The following is a 13,191-nucleotide window of genomic DNA, read 5'->3' as shown; positions in this document are numbered from 1 at the left end:
ACAAGTGGCATTCAGTTCACAGGCACACAGCTCGTGCTCAAACTGCTAGCACAAATCCCAGCACAGGACATATGGCTAGGTCACTGCTGAACTTTGCATCTCTGTCAAACGGTACACTCTCTCCATGCACCTACGGCAGAGCCAACACTTTGAGCATACGTGTCTCCTTGAGAAAAGGAAAGAATTCAATCAGGGTGAAATTAGACAAAAGATAAGTGGAAATACTTCAGAAACAGCTACTAGACAGAACCACGAAGTCTGTGTGTGGCACTCAGTGCGCGGGATGACTCACTTTAGCTGCTGAACGCCAGTGTCTCAGGATACGACTTTTAGAGATGTTTTATTTGTTTTGCTTGTACCATCAGAACTGAAACTACTGTCTGCCATTTCCTAAACCAGGGGAATGAATCTAAAACACAAGCCAGTGCTTTTCGAGAGAGAGCGATATAAAAGGCTGCAGGAGAAACGTGTGTGACCAAGGGTTATGACTATTCATCCATTAGAGATGTTCAACTATCTATATTCTTAATCATGCTTGGGGGATGGAGGGGACAGGCTCAACCTGCAGCTTGCTTTCAGCAGTGGTGACTACCACACTCCAGCGAGGCTTTGGTTTGTCACTAGGAGTAAAACTCCATGCCTTCTCCATGGCTAAGTGTCCAACCTCTGACGCTGTAAGACCTAACCCAAGAACAAAAGAAAGAACACCCAGAAGTAAAAGGTAGATGAGAAGAAAAGTGCTACCTCTTGAAACCAAGAAAATGACTGTTGAGCTGACTAGGCCCTGTCGACCCTGCTGAAGCACCATTTAAAGCCAGGGCCGTACAGCACTGCTACTCGTTTGAATGTACTATCCACAGCCAAGGAGATTCCCTGTTCTTCTGCATTTGACACCTACAGCAACTGAAAAGCCCTGTGGGCTCATAAAAGCGTCTATACCAGTAGCCAGCTGTAGTGCAGAGATGACAAATGAGAAGCGGTTTCTAGACACAGCTGATCGTGTTTCATCAAGACCATGATTAGTAACAGTGAGTATGGCTCCACAATGGCTCAAAGGAAACAGAAGCCCCCCAAGAAAAAGGAAGATTGTTCGACAAAATATGGGCAGGTAATGTTTTTTCTCTCTCCAGTCAAACGGTAAACATTCTGCTTAATTTGTAGGGAATTTGCACAGGTCTTGAAAACTCAAAGGACAGCATATATGAAGACATGCTAAAGATTTTAATGTTTATTGTGACAAGGGCGTAATAGTCACAAAAACAAAATAGTACAACTGAAGGCCTTCTAATGCTGTCTTATTGTTTTTAATTATAAAACAAGCAAATTCTGTTGTAAGAGCTAGTTATGTGGCAACGTATTGAATGGATAATAATAATAATAATAATAATAATAATAATAATAATTTTAAAACTCCACCAAGCCACTTGTGGATGGTGAGCTTATTAAGCAATGTATGGAGAGTGTAGCAGATACACAATGTCCTAAGAGGGAGGGCGGCGTCTAAAATCAGTTTGTCTCACCAGACTATAACTAGGTGAACTGAGGAAGGAAGAACCCACAGGGAAGAAGTGTGGAGAAACAAACCATTAATTTCAAATTTACGCTTAAGGCAGTACCTGACAGCACTGATGAGGCAAATCCATTTTTATTAGGGGAATTGAGAACAAATATAATACCACTGACGTCGGCCGGGGAGATGTAAGAGCACCTACTGCTCTTCTAGAGGGCCTGAGTGCATTTCCTAACACCGCGTCAGATAACTTGCAAAGGCCTGTAGCTCCAACTCCAAGCAACCTGGCACAGTCTTCCGGGTTCCATGGGTGCCCACACATAGATGCCATATGCATATCTTTTTAAAATGTCACTGAGTTCAAGGCCAGCCTGGCCAACAGAGAAAGTTCCAGACAGTCAGAGCTACAGAAAGACCCTACCTTGAAACAAAACAAACAAAACAAGATACAGGTCAGTCAAGAGATTTATATAAAGTAGTAAAATTATGTCCTTTAACCACTGTCAACATATGCTATCCAATGGAGCCACGGCTGGTGAAATTACACTTGATCTTAGCCAAAAGGCCGAGAAGCGATGGCTGGTGAAATTAATAGATGATGCTGTTATCATTGCCTAAAACTCAGGTGTAAAAAAAATGTCACTGAATAGTACATCAAGGCTAAATTTCCTCAGGACCAAGGCATGAAGTCGTTGTTAACTTTAGGGAGTTTTAAAAAGTGTTGATGCAGACTATAGCTACACCATCCCCCTTCCGAATCTGGGCAAATTAAAGTCACATGATGGTGAAATGTTATGATTTGTGACCTCTTATAAGTCATTTATGATATCAAAATCAAAATTTGGAGTTGTGTATATGCCCCACGATTTTAATCCCAGGACCGATGATTAGAGTGCAAGTTAAGGCCAGCCCTAGTCAACAGTACTAGGCCCTCCAGCGCTGCACAGCGAGACTGCTCTCTCACTCTCCCACCAAGAAGAAGTACGCACCAGTAAAAATCAAAAAAGAAAATTTACCAAAAATTGACAATAAAAACTGATTTATCATTTACAGATTTATCATTTGTTTACAAATTTATCATTTAAGTGGATCTAGCTGCTCATGTGGATGAGTTAGAACAAGGTTAAAAAAAAGTCAAGGTAAGAAACAAACTTCTCAGTACAGTATTTCAAATCATAATTCCTTCCAAATAAAATTAAATTATGACAAACAAAATAATTTGTATGCATTTCTACATACTAAACACAGTCCTATAAGTTATATATATGTATATACACACACACACACACACACACACACACACACACACACATATATCTGAGAAGATCTGAGAAAACATTTGGGACTCCATGTTTAGTCAACAAAAATGTTACCTGTCAATCTTTGAATGCAGAGCTGAAATCTAATGTTCAACTTAGAGGAGAGTTTGTATCAACTCTCTTTCCTGGACCTTTGCAGAGCTTCCCAGAGACAAATACTCATCACTTCCAATCGTGTCCAATGTCATCATGCCACTCTTTGGCAGCACGTAGATTTGAGAATAAATATTTTCAAGCTTGACACACACTAAGAGAACCAATATTCAAACCCTGAGAATTGCAACTACTTCCATCGAACCGGTTATTGGTGTATTAGTTTCAACAGTATCCTGCTGTTGAATTTTTCTCGCCATAAACCTGAAAATTATAGACTATGCCTGAAGATGTTAAGCAGCTTCTGTTAGCAAGCCTAGTCTAAGAACATGCCTGATCCTAACTAAAGATCGGTAAGGAAACCCGCATGTTAATATTCGATGGCTAATAATGTTTAAAATCTGTCATTTTCTCATTTTCTGTCTTCCTCCCTCCATTCTCTTTCTTTCTTGATTTAACAAGCTTATTTCAATTAATTGTCCCCAGATGGGCCCCAATTATACGTGGCAAAAGAATAAACTATTCTGTGCCGGGGCGGTGGAGCTGAGGAAGCTGCTATGCTTGAGGGAGGTGCTGTGTGGGGAGGGCCAGGGAAACCTGAAGGATACAGACAACCACGTGGAATGCTAAAGACATACATGTGGAAGGAAACACGCTGCTGAAGATAACTCCAGAACTAATCTAGGCGGCTAAAATGTCACTTCCACGAGGATACGTCCAGATGCCAGGGGAAGTCATGAAGGGACTCTGCAGTGAGGATGCTGAATTTAGTTTGAACCTGCTGGACGGACACATAGTCCACAAGAGCAGGGATTTCCACCTTCTATTCATTGCCACGGTCCTAACCCGAGCAGAGAAAAGCTTGGAACACAGTGGGGAGACGCTGACCGCCTGGGTGAATGAATGCGGATGTCAAACATCCTTGAATCACTGTCAACAAACAGTTGGAGAAAAATCAGTTTCGGAACTAAAAGGAGCAAGTGGAGGCATGAGTCGTGGGTTCCATCCACCAGGAGAGGAGTTTGTCTGTCTTGTAACCCTAGGGCTGGGATGGGTAGTGTCTTCCCATGAGAGGATACAAGACAAAGTCTCTCAACCTTAACGAAATGGAAATGACAATCTTTTAATCCTACCACCTACAATGCCTTCATCCTGGAATGAAGGCCTTTCTAGCAAAAACAGGTACTTATTTCTAGTATCCTTATCTATGAATTTCTAGTGTTACTGGAAAATTCTTCCAGACATTTATTCCAAGTCTGGTCCTAATTTTCATGCTGGGAACCAAAAGGGAAACATTTCATTTTGAAGGAACTGGTTGATAAAGTGCAAATACTAAGAATCTTAGGGGAAAGGCAACTCAGGAAGACCGGGCCACACGGGTATAACTAGTGGCTTTCCTCATAACTGTTAAAACTGAAGCAACCAAGTGAAGGATAACCTGTCGTTCATCCAGACGATGGGATAATATTATTCAGTCCTAGAAGAAAAGAGCTACCAAACATGAGACTATGTAAAGAACTCTTTTTTATTATTACTTACGTATTATTGTGGGTGTTTTTGTCTGCATGTATGTCTGTGTATCGCATGTGTATCTGATACCTGGGAAAGTCAGAAGAGAACATTAGAAGTCTTAGAACTGGAGTTATAGAGGTTGTGAACTGCCATGTAGGTGCTGGGAATTGAACCTTAGACTCCTGAAAGAGCACCCCAGCCTTTTTTTTTTTTTTTTTTTTTTTTTTTTTGGTCGTCTTTTGAGACAGGGTCTCTACATAGCCCTGGCCTAGAATGGTAGGCATATTGTTAGCACTGGGTAAAAATTATCCTTGTATTATTCAAATGCTGATTTCTGTGCCCCTATATCAGGTTGCAAAACATTGCTTCCCAGTGAGTCCCAATAAAGAACCTGATCGACCAATGACTGAGCAGGGAAGAGAATAGGGCTGGACTTCCTCCCAGCCAGGGGAAGGAGGAAAGGAGAAGAGGAAGTGGGGATTGACCACAAGGAGAGAATCCAGGAGACACCAGGAGAATATCAATGCAAATATCATTTCATTCTGGGAAGTAGCCAGATTAGCTGAGAGGATTAAAATACAGAAATACTGCTCAGTTGTTGTGCCCTTAAAGCTTGTTAAATAGATAGAATATTCCAGTCTCTATTATTTGGGAGCTAGCTGGTTAAGAGGAAAACTGCAACAAACATTTATTTAAAAGCCACTAACTTGGAACTCATAGAAATCTATTTGCCTCTGCCTGGGTGCTGTAATTATAGGCACGCGCCACTAGACCTGGCAACACGGAGAAATCATAAACATCCATTACTAAGTGAAAGGATATAATCCAAATAGGCTGCCTGCTGGGTGGATCTAGCTGTACAACATTCTTAGGAAGGTAAAACTTTGGAAACAGAAAGTAGGCTACCGGTTGCCACAAGGCAGTGGAGTGGAACAAACAGGCCGACCACAGAGGATTCTAGGACAGAGGAACTGCTTTGTGCAACACTGACAATGACAGACACAGCGTTGGACATTTGATTCCCAACCTCAGTTATGAGCTTTGAGTGATAAGTGTGTCAGCGCAGGCTTGCCGTAAGCAGAATCCCACTGTGTAAGGAGCTGATAATGGAGGAGAGGGTGTGCGAGGGGAGGCACATGGGGGATCCATCCTCTCCACATTGTTCTGAACCTCAAAGAGCTCTGAAATAATAAAACTTAAAGAGGAAGGAAAGTAAAGCCTGAGGATTCTGGGCGAGATGTTCCAGAGTCTGAGATGTGGAGTTTTAAAGTTTGGATCTTGTTTTCTCCTGTAACTGCAAAAGCGAGGATTTTTGTTTTTGTTTTTATTTTAATGTAGATGGTTGAGTAGGGGATCACAGTTTATAAAAATATCAACATTTTGGGTTTTGCTCTCTGTTACTGGTGCAGTCACCCCTCAGTATCAGAGGGCTGGATTTGAGACCCTGAATCAACAAAAGCCTTGACTGTCCCTTCCCTGGATAAAGTGGCACAGACAGGGGAGACAGCACCCTGGATACAATGCCTATGATGCAAGCATGAAGACCTGAGGTCAGATCCCCAGAGCCCACACAGAAATTCAAGGGTGGTGGAATTTGCCTATGATCCCTGCTCTGGGACAGGGGCCTGGAACAGACCGATCTCTGAAGCTCAGTGATTAGGTGAATCACTCAGACTCACTCTCTCTCTCTCTCTCTCTCTCTCTCTCTCTCTCTCTCTCTCTCTCCACATACACACACACACACACACACACACACACACACACACACACACACACACACAGTTCAGCCCTCCCCCGACATATACATGCATATGTGGTTAGGGGACCACCAAGAAAAAAGGATCCATACAGGTTCAGTGCAGATGTCTGGCTTTTTCCAAATATTTTTCCATTTGAAGTTGGTTAGATCTGCACATCCAGCATCTGTGGATGCAGAAGCTAACTGAATACTCCCGTCTGTCATAACTGGTGACAGTGTGATTATGTCCACTTTACAGAAGGGGAGGCTCTCGGCGAAGCTAAGCAATGGTGCAGTGGCACACGTGGATAGAAAATTCTCATCGTTGTGACTCTGACCCCAAATGAGTAATTGATAATGACTAGAAAAGACTGGGGAAGATCTCTAAGTAGCCAGAGTAACTTGTAAAAGTGGTTCTTAATGTGTTCAAGTGAATAGGAGCACATGTATTAAAATCTGAAAACAGGCTAAGAAGGTGGTTCAGTGGATGAGAGTGCTTTCTAACAAGTATGAGAGCAAATCCCCACCACAAACTGAAAAGCTGGCCCTATCCAAGCATACTTATAACATTGGGCAGTAGAAACAGGCAGCTCCTGGGGGCTCATTGGCCAGCCAGTCTAGCCCAAACTGCCAGCATGACTCAGTGAGAGACTCTGTTTTAAGGAACATCTGATGTCCCCCTCTGGCATCTGCAAGTATGTTTGTGCATCTTTGTGCACACATGTTCACATACATGTGCATGACCATGTATACACACAGAGAGAGAGAGAGAGAGAGAGAGAGAGAATAGAGCTAGGGAGATGATGAGCAGAATGCTTGCTGTGTAAGCACAAGGACCCAAATTAGAATCTCACTAAACCACGTATATCCAAGTGCAGTAATGAATGTCTACAATCCCAATGCCATGGCAGCACAGATGTAAAGACCCCTAGAACCTTTTTTGGTTTTTTCAAAACAGGATTTCTCTGTGTAGCGCTGGGTGTTGTCTGCCTTGAACTCAGAAGTCTGCCTACCTCTACTTCCTGAGTGCTAGGATTAAAAGTGTGTGCTGCTACTCCTCTAGCTGTGTGTGTGTGTGTGTGTGTGTGTGTGTGTGTGTGTGTGTGTGTGTGAAGTCCCTGGAATCATACAGGTAACTAGTCTGGTGCGTGCAGCAGCAAACAAAATGAGACCTCAAGGCAGAACACAAGCACTGGCATCTGAGACTGTGAATGTCTCTAACATCCACATGTGCACTGTGGCATGTGTATATGGCCTCACACACAACACAAACAGTCACATACAAGCACACACACACACACACACACCACGAGGGTTTTTTTTTTTGTTTTTTTGGTTCTTTTTTTTCAGAGCTGGGGACCGAACCCAGGGCCTTGCGCTTCCCAGGCAAGCGCTCTACCACTGAGCTAAATCCCCAAACCCCAAGGTTTTGTTTTGTTTTTTTTTTTAAGATTTATTTATTTATTATATACATGTAGCTGTCTTCAGACACACCAGAAGAGGGCATCGGATCCCATTACAGATGGTTGTGAGCCACCATGTGGTTGCTGGGATTTGAACTCAGGACCTCTGGAAGAGCAGTCAGTGCTCTTAACCACTGAGCCATCTCACCAGCCCCACACACAAGTTTTAAAAATGAAAATAAGACAAACAACTGTGAATGAATCAAGGGTTGGCAGGAATGTAAGAAACGGCTTGAGAAGCTGACCTTGAAAGGAGCTAGGGTGGTTTGCAGAGGCAAAGGCAGAGCCAGCAGCTGTAGTAACATGCAACTGTAATTGTGGCTACACAGAATTGAGAGTTTGAAGCCAGCCTGGTCTACTCAGTGAGATACCAATATCAGGGAAATAGAATGAGAGAAACACGGAGGGCAAAAGCTACTCAGTGTTCTTTCAGATCTGACTGCCTGTTGCTCTTCTCTCACACACGTGTGCCCCAAATACCCTCTGCCCAAGTCAAGCTTCAGTTGGGGAAAACCAAAGTTCAAGGAAATGATCAAATTAGTTGAAGTTTCTAGGCCCAGGGAATCTGTATCTGAAAGTACCAAGGTGACCCGGGAATGTGTAAGAACTGTTCTCAAACCACCAAGAACTATGGCACAAGTGCCAGAAACAGAAACCAAGTGAGGATGACACTGTGCTGTCTCTGCCCTCCCCTATACGATCTGGCTATGAAGCCCAGGGAGGTCTTTAACTGAGTCTCAAGTGATCCTCCTGCCTCTGCCTCTCTCTGCCTCTCTGCCTCTCTGTCACTTTGCCTCTCTCTCTCTCTGCCTCTCTCTCTCTGCCTCTGCCTCTCGGCTTCTCTGCCTCTCTGCCCCTCTGCCTCTGCCTCTCTGCCTCTCTCTCTGCCTCTCTCTCTGCCTCTCTCTGCCTCTCTCTCTCTGCCTCTCTGCTTCTCTGCCTCTGCCTCTCGGCTTCTCTGCCTCTCTGCCCCTCTGCCTCTGCCTCTCTGCCTCTCTCTCTGCCTCTCTCTCTCTGCCTTGCTGCTTCTCTGCCTCTCTGCCTCTGCCTCTCTCTCTCTGCCTCTCTGCCTCTGCCTCTCTCTCTCTGCCTCTCTGCCTCTGCCTCTCTCTCTCTGCCTCTCTGCTTCTCTGCCTCTGTCTCTCTCTGCCTCCTTAGCACTGAACCTGACAGCTCCCATACCCTTTTTTCACTGGCTTTCATCTCGAAATGAACAGGCCCAGCTACCTCAGTAGCAGTGTTGGATAACATGCTCAAAGCCCTACCACCAGGATGCACTGAGGGGACAGGCAAGGTTAGTTTGTGTCTCTCACATGGCACAGGTGAGTATTCATGCAACTTCCACATTGCTATGCCAGCCGTGTACAAGTCTGTTCCAGATAATCAACCCCAAACAGGGTTCCTGCCAGACCACCCTGCACTGACCGCTTACCGTATTGATTTAATTTTGTATAGATCTCTTGGCTCAATGTTTCAAAACTACTTCCTACCACATGAAACTGTCTTTACTGATTTATCATTTGGGGTTGAGCAAGTGAGAATAAAAATCCCATCGGAATAGATTATGAAAAGCTCAGCACTGAGGAGAGGTGAGCCATCAACACGGCACACTTCTACGCTGACCATCTGTGCTGTAATTTGCGTAGGAAGAGCACTTCCTGTGACCATAAATTAAGCTTTGAAGTGGAAATCAATAGGCGAAGACAATTCAGTAGCAAACTCGGTTACCCAGGCAAGCACTCAGAAGGGGAGCACAGCACTGAGAACCCACTGTGTGCCGGCAGCCAGGAAAAGCAGTGTCAGAGATCTGACCATGTTTTCCATCAAGGGCCTTGAACATTTCAGAAGGTCACGGCCAAGTTCAAAGGCTGGAACTCTATAATATTCCATGAATTCAGTGGAAAGACTTCCAGTGTCCCTTCCACCCAGTGTGACGATTCTGAACCAGACCCAGAAAAACAGGCCTTTTCATTTGGAACAGAAAGCTGGTTCTTCAGCAGAACGCTACAATTCTCCATTTTCCCCTCTTCCATAATGAAGCCTGGAGAACTGGCACCGCACAGTATTCAGAATACAAACCAGCCCGGATGAAGGGGCTACATTCATGATCACCGTCTCAGCAAACTAATAAATCACCACACATTTACAAAAAGAAGCAGATCCTATTCGAGGGCTTGAGTCCTGATGACCTACAAGAACGGCTGCAGGGGACCACATCCTGCATCTTAAGTGCTACAGTCACACAGAACCTCCTGAGTGATCACAGTGGCACTTGGCATATTTATTTGCAATGCCTCATCTATATGCATCCCGATCAACAGATGCTAATTAGTCAATACAATTGATCAATGCTAATTAGTTAATACAACCGTCCGTTATTGGTAACATCTTCATCCCTGAAGCTTATCATTTTATTCAACCAATCTCCCAGTTCTTCTTCAAGCACAGCTCCCAGCTCTTACCGCATTATGGTTCCAGCATACCCTCGGGCTTCCTGTATCCAGGACACTCCCTAGCCTTCTGTGTTATTACTCCAGCACACCTTTCTGGAGTACTGAATACTTTACTGTGTCACTACTTCAGTGCGTGCCATCTTGTGCCTGTTGATATTATTACTCCAGCACAGTACTCAGCTTCACTGCACTATTACTCTGGTATGCCTATCAGTCTTATAGCACTATTACGTCAGGGCACATCCATCCCTTCCTATATTACCCCAGAACATCCCAGCCTTACTGTGTTGTTACTCCAATGCTTGCCCAGACTTACTATGGGGTTTGAGAGTAGTCGGTTATCCCCACAACAGTGATGCTCTTGCAAACAGGTTGTTATGGAAATTCATAGGGTTTCCCAGCCAGGTAAGGTCACTGATGTCTTTCCTCCCCCAGCAGCCTATGCAGTGTCTTCTAGCACTATGAAGCTAGCCAGCATAGAGGAAGTTTCCAGTTCATTCCCACCTCATATTCTCTAAGTCTTCTAACTGAGATTTGATATCTTCAGCTACAGGGTCTTGTCATTCAGCTCTGGTGCAAACCAAGAAGAATGGGAAAAGGCTATGTATTATTTTGGCAGCCTCTGAAGCCTCCTTGACCAAAACCACAAATGGATAGATAATAAGTTTCCATATTCTGTCGCCTCTCTTCTCTCCAATCCTCTCACCCCCTCCTCATTAAATCTCTTCTTCTCCATCTCTGTTTTCATTTTACATGTTTTATTATCCCCACCCCTTAAGGCACCTCCCCTAACGACCCCTTGCTAGTCTATTGGCTCCTGTAGGACTCCAAGTTAGACACGAGGGGCTAAAAATTTGAAGCTAAGATTTGTATATGAGTGGAAACACAGCATTTGTTTTTCTGAACCTGGGTTGTGGCAATCAAGAAAAGGTTGTCCAGCTTCATCCACTTTACCTTCCAATCTTTTTTTTTTTTTTTTTGCTTGTTTGTTTTGAGACAGGGCCTTCTGTGTAGCCCTGGATATCCTAGAACTCTTCTGGAACTCATATGTAGACCAGCTGGCCTCAACTCACTGAGATCTATCTGCCTGCCTCAGACTCCTGTGTTCCAGGATTAAAGGCATGAGCCATCACTCCTGCCTCCAATGTCCTAATTTTAATTTTCATACAGCTAAATAAAATTCTCTTCTGTATACATGTTCCACATTTTCTTTTCCTAGTCATTAGTTGATAGACATCTAAGCCGATTATATCTCCTAATCCTGTATTTCTGTGAACAGAGCAGCAATAACCACGGACGTACAAGTAGCCTTAAGGTAGGAACATAAGAGTGCGGTCCCCTTCCCCACATCCGCAGCACTGGTTGTTATTTGTATTCTTGATGGTGGCCATTCTGACTAGAGTGAGGAGGGAGTCTAAAGCAGCTATAATCTGCATCTCTCATGGTCCCTTCCCACATGCCCAGAGCTCAAGAAGAGGCACCGGCTCCCGGATAAACCATTGACTCCACACACCTACCCTCTCCCCAGAGAGAAGAACAACCACGCTTTTCTCATGCTTCAATATGTCAGTGTTTCCAGCCATGGGAAATCATTTATCACCAAAGGAGCATGAGATTCAACTTTTTGACAATGCAAACAAATAAGAGACAACATGATTGGTGTGTGTGTGTATGTATGTATGTATGTATGTATATATATATATATATATATATATATATATATGAATGAATGAATGATGAGGAACAAGCCCAGTTGGACTAGGCATGTGGTTCAATAATAGAGCCTGTGCTTAGCATGTATGAGACCTTGCTTTTAATCTTAAACACCCAAGAAAAAAGACAAGAAGAAATTTCTCTCCCTTCCCCAAGTGAAGGGGTGACTATGCTCAGTCAGTATGAAGCAAGGGTTTAGGAAACCATGAGAAAGTGCAGGGTAGGGCTTGGAAGCTAGAGGATGGGCAGTGGGGTGAAGGATTTAAGAGAATATTATATTATTCTCTCAATATATTATATACATTTATATTATATTATATTAAACATATGCAAATAAACTGAAGATAATATGAGGAGTGTTTATCAATCCCAAAAATGACACGGGCAAAGCTGGAAAGAACCTGTTATATGGTATCGAAATTAAAGATGTGGCTTTACATGTACTGTATTAATACATATGCTGTATTAATATATTTTATAATTTCATATATTTACAATATATAATATAATTGTTATATATTTATAAATGTAAAAATAACATTTATAATGTATTACATATTATGTATAAATATTCCATATATATAACATAAATATATACTTGTAATGTACTGTACATATATCCATACAGCAAAACCCTCATATGGAGCACCATCATGTAGACCCCAGCTAAATCACATCCCATTCCTTTGTCCTTGAAATAAGAGGGGACTGTGTTGGGATACTACAGAGGTCTGCAGATTGTACCACTGCCCACCCTGAAAAAGGGGCCCGATCTGCAGGGCCGGGAAAAGCTTCCTGAGATAACACGGACGATTTAATATGTTGAGCAGGCTTTAGATTAGGTAAAGCAGAGTCTCCCACTCAGCCAGGGCCACCAATTTTTGTCCTGTGCAGTGCCCATTTTCTTCTCTTCTTGTCATAGCAGGTAATTCTCGAATGCTCCCAGCTCTGTACACACGCTGACAGATGTCAGGGGATGAGAAATGTTTATAGGCAATTCTTCTGTTCTTAGATTTGTATATATTTGGGTTGCTGGAGAGACGGAGGAGCACGTGCTCTTCTTACAGAGGACCCAGCATCCCCATGATGGCTCACAAGCATCTGTTACTCCAATTCCAAGGGTTCCGATACCCTCTTCTGGCCTCCAAAGGCACAAGGCTTGTGGGTAGTGCACAGACATCCATGCAGGCAAAACATCCCCACACATAAAAATAATAAAAATAAATTTTAAAAGTTAGTATTATTTAAATCTGGACATCAGTCAAGTGTGCTTGTACAGGGAAAAAAAGTCTTATGAAAGCTAAGCCCAAACCCTTGCAAGGTGCGCTCCACACTAAGGAATGTAAGTTTGGTTTTGCTTTTTTTTTTTAAGCTGTAATTCCCAGGAGAG

At 43.3% G+C, this 13,191-nt stretch overlaps 1 protein-coding gene and 1 non-coding gene across 5 annotated transcripts in view; both read right to left on the bottom strand.

Moving 5' to 3' along the window:
* Specc1 (sperm antigen with calponin homology and coiled-coil domains 1) overlaps positions 1 to 13,191 on the bottom strand; it is a 273,961-nt gene that overhangs the window by 159,248 nt on the left and 101,522 nt on the right. The gene's annotated exons all lie outside the window — the stretch shown is intronic.
* LOC120095487 (U2 spliceosomal RNA) lies at positions 1,893 to 2,087 on the bottom strand. The gene has a single exon (XR_005490946.1). It is a non-coding gene; the product is annotated as a U2 spliceosomal RNA (small nuclear RNA).

This window comes from Rattus norvegicus, chromosome 10 (assembly GCF_036323735.1).
Source record: "Rattus norvegicus strain BN/NHsdMcwi chromosome 10, GRCr8, whole genome shotgun sequence".
Classification (NCBI taxonomy): Eukaryota; Metazoa; Chordata; class Mammalia; order Rodentia; family Muridae; genus Rattus; species Rattus norvegicus.
This window is presented reverse-complemented; position numbering and strand designations above follow the sequence as displayed.